Here is a 12,590-nt window from a genome sequence, read left to right on the forward strand (position 1 = left end):
ACCAGTATCCTGCTGTTTTGGTTACTGTACCCCTGTAGTATAGTTTGAAGTTGGGTAGCATGAGTCCTCCAGCTTTGTTCCTTTTGCTTAGGATTGCCTTGGCTATTTTGTGATCATTTTGGTTCCCTGTGAATTTTAAAATAGTTTTTTCTAGTTCTGAAAAGAATGTCAATGGTAGTTTAATAGGAACAACCTTGAATCTATAGGTTGCTTTGGACAGTATAGCCATAATGATATTGATTCTTCCTATCCATTAGCATGAAATGTTTTTCCATTTGTTTGTGTCATCTCTGATTTATTTGAGCAGAATTTCGTAGTTCTCCTTGTAGAGATCTTTCACCTCCCTGGTTAGCTGTATTCCTAGGTATTTTATTCTTTTTGTGGCAGTGGTGCATGAAATTGCCTTTCTGATTTGGCACTTGGCTTGGCTGTTGCTGGTTGTTAGGAATACTAGTGATTTTTTGTACATTGATTTTGTATACTGAAACTTTGCTGAACTTGTTTATCAGCTGGAGGAGGAGCTTTTGGGCTGAGACTATGGAGTTTTCTAGATATAGGATCATATCGTCTGCAGACCAAGATAGTTAACTTCCTCCCTTCCAATTTGGATGCCATTTATTTCCTTCTCTTGCCTCATTGCCCTGGCCAGGACTTCCAATACTATGTTGAACAGGAGTGCTGAGAGAGGACATTCTTGCCTTGTGCCAGTTTTCAAGGGGAATGGTTTTAGCTTTTGCCCATTTAGTATGATGTTGGCTGTGGGTTCTTTATAGATGGCTCTTATTATTTTGAGATATGTTCCTTCAACACCTAGTTTATTGAAAGTTTTTAACACGAAAGGGTATTGAATATGATCAAAAGCCTTTTCTGCATCTATTGAGATAATCACGTGGTTTTTGTCTTTAGTGTGATTAATTACACATTTATTGATTTGCATATGTTGAACCAACCTTGCATCCCAGGGATAAAGCCTACTTGATTGTGGTGGGTAAACTTTTTGATGTGCTGCTGGATTCGATTTGCAAGTATTTTTTGAGAATTTTTGCATTGATGTTCACCAAAGATATTGGCCTGAAGCTTTCTTTTTATGTTGTGTCTTTGCCAGGTTTTGGTATCAGGATGATACTGGCCTCATAGAATGAGTAAGGGAGGAGTCCCTCTTCCTCAATATTTTTGGAATAGTTTCAGCAGGAATGGTATCAGCTCTTTTTTGTACATCTGGTAGAATTCAGCTATGAATCCATCTGGTTCTGGGCCTTTTTTGGTTGGTAGGCTATTTACTACTGATCAGTTTCAGAGCTCATTATTGGTCTGCTCAGGGATTCAGCTTCTTCCTTGTTTAGTCTTGGGACAATGCATGTGTCCAGGAATTTATCCATTTCTTCTAGAGTTTCTAGTTTATGTGCATAGAGGTGTTCATGATATTTCCCAATGGTTGTATTTCTGTGGGGTGACTGGTAATACCTTACTTGTCATTTTTGACTGTGTTTATTTGAATCTTCTCTCTGTTCTTCTTTATTAGCCTAGCTAGCAGTCTATGTATTTTACTATTTTTTCAAAGAAACAGCTTCTGATTTGTTGATTTTTTTGCAAGATTTGAAAAGTTTATTATATGTAAGATATATGTTTATGGATAAGAAAGCCTCTAAAAACAAAGGAAAATGGAACTTAAAAAAAGTTAGGTTTTACATTTTTACAACTCATTAATAAGATACCAAATTCAAGAGAGATTATAGTTACATTGTTAAATGTAATCTTCTTTGAATGAAAGATAATAATGACTTAAACTGATGAATTACAAATGCATTTATTTATTGGTGATTAGAAATAATACTTAAGAACTTAAGTGGCTTGAGCAGCAGTTTAAGCTACACAGAGCAAAGAAAATTCTTGTGTGTATATATATATATCTATATATAAATTTATATAGATATTTAATTCCAGTAACATTTTTTTAAATTCCTGTTAAAAGTATAATCAATATTAAAGTCAGCAAAATGCCTTTGACTGATACCTGCATTATTTTACCACTTAACCTAGTTACAGTGATTTTTTTTTCCTGTCATATGTAACTGACAACTAGCTTTGTCTTTAAGATAAATGAAGTGATAACTCTTATTGCAGCATCTTGTGGAAAATATTCAAACTACATTTAAAATTCTTTTGTAAAACGGAAAAATCTATTTTTCTATAAGAAATTGTATATGTAAAACTATGGGTTGACTATGGTAATAGTAACTAAACTATATCTAACCCTGAAGGTAGAAAAATCTCTGAAAAGAAATACACAGCCTAGTTATAATATGGATTCATTGATCTTTTGAATAGTTTTTCGTGTTCAATCTCCAGTTCAGCTCTGATTTTGGTTATTTCTTTTTATCTGCTAGCTTTGGAGTTGATTTGTTCTTGTTTCTCTAAATTCTTTCAGTTGCAATTTTACATTGTTAGTTTGAGATCTTTCTAGCTTTCTAATGTGGGCATTATTGCTATGAATTTCCCTCTGAACACTTCCTTAACTGTGTCCCAGAGATTCTGGTATGCCTTATCTTTGTTCTCATTAGTTTCAGAGAACTTCTTGACTTCTGCCTTAATTTCGTTATTTATCTAAAAGTCACTCAGTAGCAGGTTATTCAATTTCCATGTAATTGTATGGTTTTGAGTGAATTCATTGTGCTGTGGCCCATGAGATTGTCTGTTATATTTCAGTTATTTTGTATTTTCTGAGGAGTGTTTTGCTTCTGATTATGTGATACATGAAAAACCATTCAAAAGATCAATGAATCCATATTACAACTAGGCTGCGTATTTCTTTTCAGGGATGTATTTTAGGATATGTGCCATGTGGCAATGGGAAAATATATATTCTATTGTTTTTGGGTGGTGAGTGCTGTAGATGTCTATCAGGTCCACTTGATCCAGTGCTGAGTTTCGGTACTGAATATCTTTACTAATTTTCTGTCTTGATAATCTATCTAATATTGTCAGTGGGATGTTAAATTCTCCCACTACCATTATGTGGGAGTCTAAATATCTTTGAAGGTCTCTAAGAACTTTCTTTATAAATTTGGGTGCTCCTGTGTTGGGTGAATATATATTTATGATAGATCATCTTGTTGAATTTAACCCTTTACCATTATGTAATGCTCTTTGCCTTATTTGATCTTTGTTGGTTTAAAGTCTATTTTGTCTGAAACTAGGATTGCAACCCCTGCTTTTTTTTCTATTATCCATTTGCTTGGTAGGTTTTTATCCATCCCTTTATTTTGAGCCTATGTGAGATGAATCTCTCAAAGACAGCATACCATTGGGTCTTCATTATCCAACTTTGCACTCTGTGTCTTTTAGTTAGATCATTTAGCCCATTTACATTCAAGGTTAGTATTGATATGTGTGAATTTGATCCTGTCATCATGATGTTAGCTGGCTATTTTGCACACTTGTATATGTGGTTGCTTCATAGTGTCACTGGTCTGTGAATTTCAGTGTGTTATGGTAGTGGCTGGTACATCTTTTCCTTCCATGTTTAGTGCTTCTTTCAGGAGCTCTTGTAAGGCAGGTGAGGTGGTAGTGAATTCCCTTAGTATTTGCTTGTCTGAAAAGGATCTTATTTTTCCTTACTTATGAAGCTCAATTTGGCCAGAAATGAAATTCTGGGTTGCAATTTCTTTTCCTTAAGAATGTTGAATATTGGCCCTCAATCTCTTCTGGCTGGTAGGGTTTCTGCTAAGTGGTTCACTTGTTAGTCTGATGGGCTTCCCTTGGTAGATAACCTAACCCTTCTCTCTAGCTGCTTTTAACATTTTTTTCTTTCATCTCAATCTTGGAGAATCTGATGATTATGTGTCTTGGGGATCATCTACTTGTGAAGCATCTTACTGAAGTTGTTGGCATTTCCCGAATTTGAATGTTGGCCTCGCTAGCTAGGTTAGGGAAGTTCTCAGGGATGCTATCCTGAAATATGTTTTCCAAATTGGTTCCATTCTCCTCATCTCTTTCAGGGACAAAAATGAGTCACAGATTTTGTCTCTTTACATAATCCCATATTGCTTGGAGGTTTTGTCCAGTCCTTCTCATTTTTTCCTGTATTCTTATCCGACTGTCTTATTTCAGAAAGCCAAGCTTCAAGCTCTGAGATTCTTTCCTCTGCTTGATCTATTCTGCTGTCAATAATTATGACTTCATTATGAAACTCTTGTAGTGTGTTTTTAAGCTCTATCAGGTCACTTATGTTCTTTCCTATACGGCCATCTTGTCTCTCAGTTCCTGCATTGTTTTATGATTTTTAGCTTTGTTGGACTGGGTATCAACATTGGGTACTCTGGCATCTCAATGATCTTCATTCCTATCCATCTTTTGAATTCTATTTCTGTCACTTCAGCCATCTCAGCCCTGTTCAGAACCTTTGCTGGAGAGGTGATACAGTCATTTGGAGGAAAGGAGGCACTGTGGCCTTTTGAATTGTCAGGGTGCTTGTGCTGATTCCTTCTCATCTTTGTGGGCTTAGCTGCCTTCAATCTTTGAGGTTGCTGACCTTAGGATTTTTATTCTTTTATCCTATTTGATGACCTTCAGAGTCTAATTGTGGTATAAGGTAGATTCAGCCAACTGACTTCATTTCTGGGAGATTTTAGTGGGGCAACACTCAGCTCCCAAATCCTAGACTGCATGCTGTAGCTCCAGGGGACTTGTAACGGGCCCTGATTTTGTTCTCTGGCTTCTTGAGGTTGGGAATCCACAGTGTTGGGGGTGGCTAAGTGCTCCCAGACCACTGGTTCTTATACTCTGATGGGTGGTATCAGCCAAAGCATTTCATAGTGTGGTGACAGTGGGATCCATCCTTGTAGTGGCAGCTATAGCAGAGTGCTTATGGGTACTGGGGTACCTGCCTCCCTGCAAGCGTTCACCACGGTGGTGGAGGCAATGCACCTGATGGGGATGGGCTGCTGGCAACTGTGCATGGTCATTCTGGAGATGGTGGTGGCTTGTAGGTAAGGTGCTGGCAGGCACAGGTCTGGGTGTCTTCTCTGTGCCCCACAAGCAGGAGTGGTTGCTCAGGATAGGGGGGGAATCTGCTGTTCTCTGCACAGTGTTAGTGCAAGGGTGGGGCACCGGTGGGAGCGATGCTGGCTGGCTCAGTGCATGCCAAGACTATATCTGCAATGGCAGTTGGCAAGTCGGAGGGGGAATAGGGGCAGACTGCACTCCTGTGCTCTGGCAAGGCAAGGAAAGCAAAACCTGCTTTCACAAACACATGCCAGCAAAGCAATGTGGGGAGTTCTGTGGGCCCAAGGGAAGCTGCAGTATAGGGAGGGAACATGGGGACTGGTGAGTGGCTGTTGGGGCCCACAAGCTAAAGCTCTCAGCAGGTCAGTCATGGTCGGCCAGTGCAGAAGCAATGGTGCAGTCCCCCAGGGCACCTGAGACTCCCCTGCAAGAGGTATGGCGAGGCTGTCCCCCACTCCCACGAAAGGCCAACAGCCCAAGGGGTGCTCAGGTTGGACTACCCCTGTCTGATGGACAAGACTGCTCTCCAGAGCAGTCAGACAATTCCCCTAGGGCTAAAGTCTCCTTTGGGAGCAAGTTGAGCCCAGGGAGATGGCCATCCTTGAGCATGCCCCTCTATAGATGCTCCCACACAAAATCCTCTGGGCTCCACATCATTTGGCTTGCTGCCCCTACCACTTCTCCAAGCAGCTCTTCCTGACAACTTGAGTATCTGTGGTGGTCGAGGGATTTCCTCCTGCAGGGGTTTCAGAGGCCCATGGCAAGAGTTTAAGTTGCTCCTTGCCAGTTCAACTTACTTGTTCCCCTGGAGCTGTTGTGGGTCAGAAACAAGTCCTGGTGTGTGGTAGCCCCATGCAGAGTTCCCAGCTTTTTCCCACTTCAGCACAGCTTCTGTGTCTTCCCTCCAACCACTCTCAGTGCCTTTCTTCTGAAGATCTGTTAGGAGCGTGCCAGTCGTCTCGATCCCTCCGTGAGAGTTGTTTCACCTGGCTCCATCTAGTCAGCCATCTTGCCCTCCCTGACCTACATTGTGAACTTTTATCCTAGAAAAAACATAGCAGTTCAACAAGAAAGGGAAAGAAAACTTCAGACACTGAGAAAAAGAAAGCAGGCAGCAGCTTATCTGGTGGGGTCTAGCAGAAAATTGTGAATGAATCATCAATGCATGATACGGGGAGTAATTGTCTCTGTGATACACATTCTCACTGAAGAGCCAGGAAATCCAGGCCACAGGGGAGCTCCCTGACCCTTTTACACCCTGTATCTGACTTGGAGAGCAGTCAGGAGACTGTGAAAAGGAACAGCACTGGGAAGTATCCTACGCATGCTCCCAGACCTAGGCACTGATAGAAGGATGCCATTTCTGATCCTAGCTCACATGGGAACCTACCAACTAGCAGAGGTAGACATCACTTGTTATGAGGGTCTTAGACCAGGGATTTGCAATCTGGTCTTGAGAAGGGGAGGAAAATCCATATCCAGAAATGAGGGGTGATTGTGGCATGGGTTCCAGCCTTGGGCACTGAAGTTTCTTGCTCTGCTCTAATGAGACTGGACTGGGAAGGGTTTACCCTGAGAGGTGTGTTTTTGACCTGGCTGTGTGTTTTGTGGCCTGGTGTGGATTCATGGTCTGAAGGCTTTATGTTACTTGGCTAACTACCTCAACTTGCTGCCAGTGTCAAGTCATGGGAGAGAGACTTGCCAGGCTAGAGGCATGAGAATAAAGTGGGTCCTACTACCACTTGCTAGGCTGTAGAGCTCTAGCTTCCCTCTTTCCCTGTGCTAGGTCTTTGGCATGACAGCAGTTGTTCCACTTCTTGCTGGGGCATTTTTTCAGGGACCATGGACTGTCCCCATCTGCTATTGGAGCTGGGGCTTGCATCCACCACCAGGGGACCCAAATGCAGGCTTGCCTGGCCCAGCCCTGCCTAGGTTCTCTCCCCCACCCCCTTGAGGGGCAGAGCACAGGACCAGGACTACTGAGTGTTCTAGGGCCCAGTCCATTGCCTGGGACATCAGAGTACTTCTCCTCACTAACAAAGGTCAAGTATAAACCCTGCTGTCATTACTGCAGTTGACTGTCACTTGTAAGCACCACCTACTGGCCTGGAGGTTGATCTGCATGGCCCATTACACCATCTGCTAACACAAGTGCACAGTGCTCAAGAAGGAGACAAGCTTCATGCGACCTCTGCTACCACCATCGCCCATGCCATTCTTGCTATTCAGGAGACCTTGAGTATGCCAACCTCCCCAGTACCTCAATACTACAACTGGCATTTGAGAAAGATGTCACACTAAGGCTATTTATATCCAAGGAAATCATACAAAGCCTATACTACTGAATATAAACAGAAGTAATGCCATATGGCCCAACTTAACATACATCACAATCACACCTTCAAGAAAAAATGTCCCACACCAATGAAAGTGAATTCAAAAATAAGAAGAAGAGAATGATTCTCCAGATGCCAAAAAATCAGCATAATAATATTGGAAATATGAATAAGCAGGATGCTATGACATCCCCAAGAGAACATAGTAACTCTGTAACAATGGGTCCTATCTAAAATAAACATTTTAAAATGCCAGATAAATTAAAATATTGATTTTAAAGAAGCTCGATGAGATGCAGAGAAATCTGAAAACCAATAAAAAGAAATCTGAAAACCAATGAAAAGAAATCAGAAAGGCAATTCAGTACATGATCAAGAAATTGACCAAGGAGACTGATTAAAAAAAAAAAAAAAACCAAACAAACAAACCTGGAACTCCTGCTCATGGAAATTAAAAATTAATAGAAAGAATTACAAAATACAGTTGAAAGCTTCAACAATAAACTAAACCAAGCAGAAGAGAGAATCTCACAACTGGAACATAGATCTTTTGAATTGATCCAGTCAGACAAAAATAAAGGGAAAAGAATACAAAAGAATGAACAAAGCCTTCGAGAAGTATAGAAGTACATAAGCAACCAAACTTACAATTCACTGGTATTCTCAAGGGAGAAGAAAAAGCAACAAATTTGGAAAACCTATTTAAGGAAATAATTGATGAAAACACCCCTAGTTGGTTTTTTTTGTTTGTTTGTTTTTGTTTGTTTGGTTTTCTGTTTTTTTGCAACAGGGTCTCACTCTGTTCCCCATAATGGAGTGCAATGGCATGATCATGGCTCACTGCAGCCTCAACATCCCTGGGCTCAGATGATACTCTCACCTCAGCCTCCTGAGTAGCTGGGATGATAGGTGTACCCCACCATGCCTGGCTAATTTTTCTACTTTTCATATTTTTGTAGAGATGGGGTTCTTCCATGTTGCCCAGGCTGGTTTCTAACTCCTGGGCTCAAGCAATCTCCGTGTCTCAGCCTCCCAAAGTGCTGGGATTACAGGCATGAGTCACCACACCCAGTACTTCCCTAGTCTTGCAAGAGATTTAGACATCTAGATACAAGAGGCCCAATAAACACTAGAAAACACATTGCAAGACAAACTTCATCATAACATATAGTCATCAGACTGACTAAAGTCAATGTGAAGGAAAAAAATCCTAAAATCAGCAAGAGAAATGCATCTAGTTACCTATAAAGGAGACCTCAACAGACTAACAGTGGACTTCTCAGTAGAAATAAACCTTACAAACCAGAAGAGACTAGGATACTATTTTCAGAGTGCTTAAAGGAAAAAAAAATTGTCAACAACAAACTTTTTATCCTGGCAGAATAAGATTCACAAATGAAGTTGAAATAATCTTTCCTTTTTGATGGGGTTGTTTGTTTTTTTCTTGTAAATTTGTTTGAGTTCATTGTAGATTCTGGATATTAGCCCTTTGTCAGATGAGTAGGTTGCGAAAATTTTCTCCCATTCTGTAGGTTGCCTGTTCACTCTGATGGTAGTTTCTTTTGCTGTGCAGAAGCTCTTTAGTTTAATTAGATCCCATTTGTCAATTTTGGCTTTTGTTGCCATTGCTTTTGGTGTTTTAGACATGAAGTCCTTGCCCATGCCTATGTCCTGAATGGTATTGCCTAGGTTTTCTTCTAGGGTTTTTATGGTTTTAGGTCTAACATGTAAGTCTTTAATCCATCTTGAATTAATTTTAGTATAAGGTGTAAGGAAGGGATCCAGTTTCAGCTTTCTACATATGGCTAACCAGTTTTCCAAGCACCATTTATTAAATAGGGAATCCTCTTCCCATTGCTTGTTTTTGTCAGGTTTGTCAAAGATCAGATAGTTGTAGATATGCGGCATTATTTCTGAGGGCTCTGTTCTGATTCATTGATCTATGTCTCTGTTGTGGTACCAGTACCATGCTGTTTTGGTTACTGTAGACTTGTAGTATAGTTTGAAGTCAGGTAGCATGATGCCTCCAGCTTTGTTCTTTTGGCTTAGGATTGACTTGGTGATGCGGGCTCTTTTTGGGTTCCATATGAACTTTCAAGTAGTTTTTTCCAATTCTGTGAAGAAAGTCATTGGTAGCTTGATGGGGATGGCATTGAATCTATAAATTACCTTGGGCAGTATGGCCATTTTCACGATATTGATTCTTCCGAACAGACACTTCTCAAAAGAAGATATTTATGCAGGCAAAAAACACATGAAGAAATGCTCATCATCACTGGCCAGCAGAGAAATGCAAATCAAAACCACAATGAGATACCATCTCACACCAGTTAGAATGGCCATCATTAAAAAGTCAGGAAACAACAGGTGCTGGAGAGGATGTGGAGAAATAGGAACACTTTTACACTGTTGGTGGGACTGTAAACTAGTTCAACCATTGTGGAAGTCAGTGTGGCGATTCCTCAGGGATCTAGACCTAGAAATACCATTTGACCCAGCCATGCCATTCCTGGGTATATACCCAAAGGACTATCAATCACGCTGCTATAAAGACACACACACACACGTATGTTTATTGTGGCACTATTCACAATAGCAAACACTTGGAACCAACCCAAATGTCCAACAACGATAGACTGGATTAAGAAAATGTGGCACATATACACCATGGAATAATATGCAGCCATAAAAAATGATGAGTTCATATCCTTTGTAGGGACATGGATGAAACTGGAAACCATCATTCTCAGTAAACTATCGCAAGGAAAAAAAACCAAACACTGCATGTTCTCACTCATAGGTGGGAATTGAACAATGAGAACTCATGGACACAGGAAGGGGAACATCACACTCCGGGGACTGTTGTGGGGTGGGGGGAGGGGGGAGGGACAGCATTAGGAGATATACCTAATGCTAAATGATGAGTTAATGGGTGCAGCACACCAACATGGCGCATGGATACATATATAACAAACCTGCACATTGTGCACATGTGCCCTAAAACTTAAAGTATAATAATAATAATAATAATAAAAATAAAGAAATAGTCTTTCCTACATAGGGAAATGCTGAGGGAATTTGTCACCACTATACCAAACCTGCAAAAAATGCTCAAAAGAGTTCTAGACACAAAAACAAAATGTCAATATTTACCATCATAAAAACACGTGAAAGTCAAAAACTCACAGGTCTTATACACAAAGGAAGAAGAGAAAGAAATCAAATGACAACATCACAGAACTCCACCAAACCACAAAGATGTAGGGGGAAGAAAAATACCAAAGAATCCACAAAACAACTATATAACAATGAACATTATGACCAGAAATACAACCTCACATATCAATATAACTTTGTATGTAAATGAATTAAATGATCTACTTAAATGATATAGACTAGAATAATGAATTTTTAAAAATAAATCAACTGCATACTGCTTATAAGAAATTCATCTTATGAAATTTGAAATTCACCTTATGAAATTCACCTTATGAAACCAACTGTATATTGCTTATAAGAAATTTACCTTGATGGTAAATAAATGGAAAAAAATATTTCATGCAAACAGAAACAAAAAAACAAGCAGGGGTAGCTATACTTACATCCGATAAAACAGACTTTAAGTCAAAGAAAGTAAAGAAAAAGACAAAGATGATTATATAATGATAAAGGTATCAATTCAACAAGAGGATATAACAATCCCAAATATATATGCACTCAATACCAGAGCACCCAGACTCATAAAACAAATATTACTAACTTAACGAAAGAGATAGACAACAACAATAATAGTGGGAGACTTCAACACCCTACTCACAGCACTAGATAAATCATAAAGGCAGAAAATTAACAAACACAATTTAAAACTTAAATTTGACTTTTTTTTTTTTTTTTTGAGACGGAGTCTCACTTTGTCACCCAGGCTGGAGTGCAGTGGCACGATCTCAGCTCACTGCAACATCCACCACCCAGATTCAATTGATTCTTCTGCCTCAACCCCCAGGTAGCTGGGATTATATGCGTCTGCCACTGCGCCCTGCTAATTTTTGATGGGGGATTTCGCCTTGTTGCCCAGGCTGGTCTCGAACATCTGGGCTTAAGCCATCTACCTGCCTCAGACTCTGAAAGTGGGATTACAGGTGTAAGCCACCATGCCTGGCCTTAAATTTGGCTTTAGATTAAATGGACCTAACACACATGTACAGAATTTTCTATCCAACAACCACAGAATTTACATTATTTTCATTAGCACGTAAAATATTCTCCAAAATAGACTGACCATATGTTAGGCCAAAAAACAAGTCTCGATAAATTTTTAAATACAAAATTATATCAAGTATATTTTCAGACCACAGTAGAATGAAACCAGAAATCAATATCAAGAGGAGCTCTTTAAACTATACACATGTGTAGAAATTAAATAACATGCTCTTGAATGATCTTTGAATCAATGAGGAAATAAGATGGCTATTTTAAAAATTGTTGAAATGAATTGAAAATGGAGACAAAACATACCAAAACCTCTGGGATACAGCAAAAACGTGCAAAAAGGGAAGCTTATAGCATTAAAAGCCTACATAAAAAAATAGAGCACAAGTTAACAACATAACATTGCACTTCAGGGAACTACAAAAACAAGAAGAAACCAAAACCAAAGAGAGCAGAAGAAAAGGCACAATAAAGATCATAGCAGAACTAAATGAATAAATGAAGCTGAGACAAAAAAATCCGAAGGATCAATAAAATGAAAAGATGATTATTTAAAAAGATAAACAAAATTGATAAACTGTTTGCTAGACTAACCAAAAAAATTAAAGAAGAGATTCGAATAAACAATCAGAAATGAAGGAGACATTATGACTGATAAATAGAAATACAAAAGATCATGAGACCACTATGAACAATTATATACTCACAAACTAAAAAACATGGAAGAAATAAATACCATTTCCCAAGTTGAGCCAGAAAAAATTAAAATCCTGAGCACACCAAGAAAGAGTAGTGAGATTGACTCAGTAATAAAAAATCTTCCAACAAAACCAAAAACCCCAGGACAATGCACGTATTCCATCAAACATAAAATAACTACTACCAAATATGTTGAAACTGTTCCAAAAAATTGAGGAGAAGGGAATCCTCCCTAACTCATTCTATAAGCCAGTATCACCCTGATAACAAAGATAGACAAGGACACAAGGAAAAAATAAAACTATAGATCAATATCCCTGATGAACATAGATGCAAAAATCT

This window comes from Symphalangus syndactylus, chromosome 17 (assembly GCF_028878055.3).
Source record: "Symphalangus syndactylus isolate Jambi chromosome 17, NHGRI_mSymSyn1-v2.1_pri, whole genome shotgun sequence".
In the NCBI taxonomy this organism is placed as follows: domain Eukaryota; kingdom Metazoa; phylum Chordata; class Mammalia; order Primates; family Hylobatidae; genus Symphalangus; species Symphalangus syndactylus.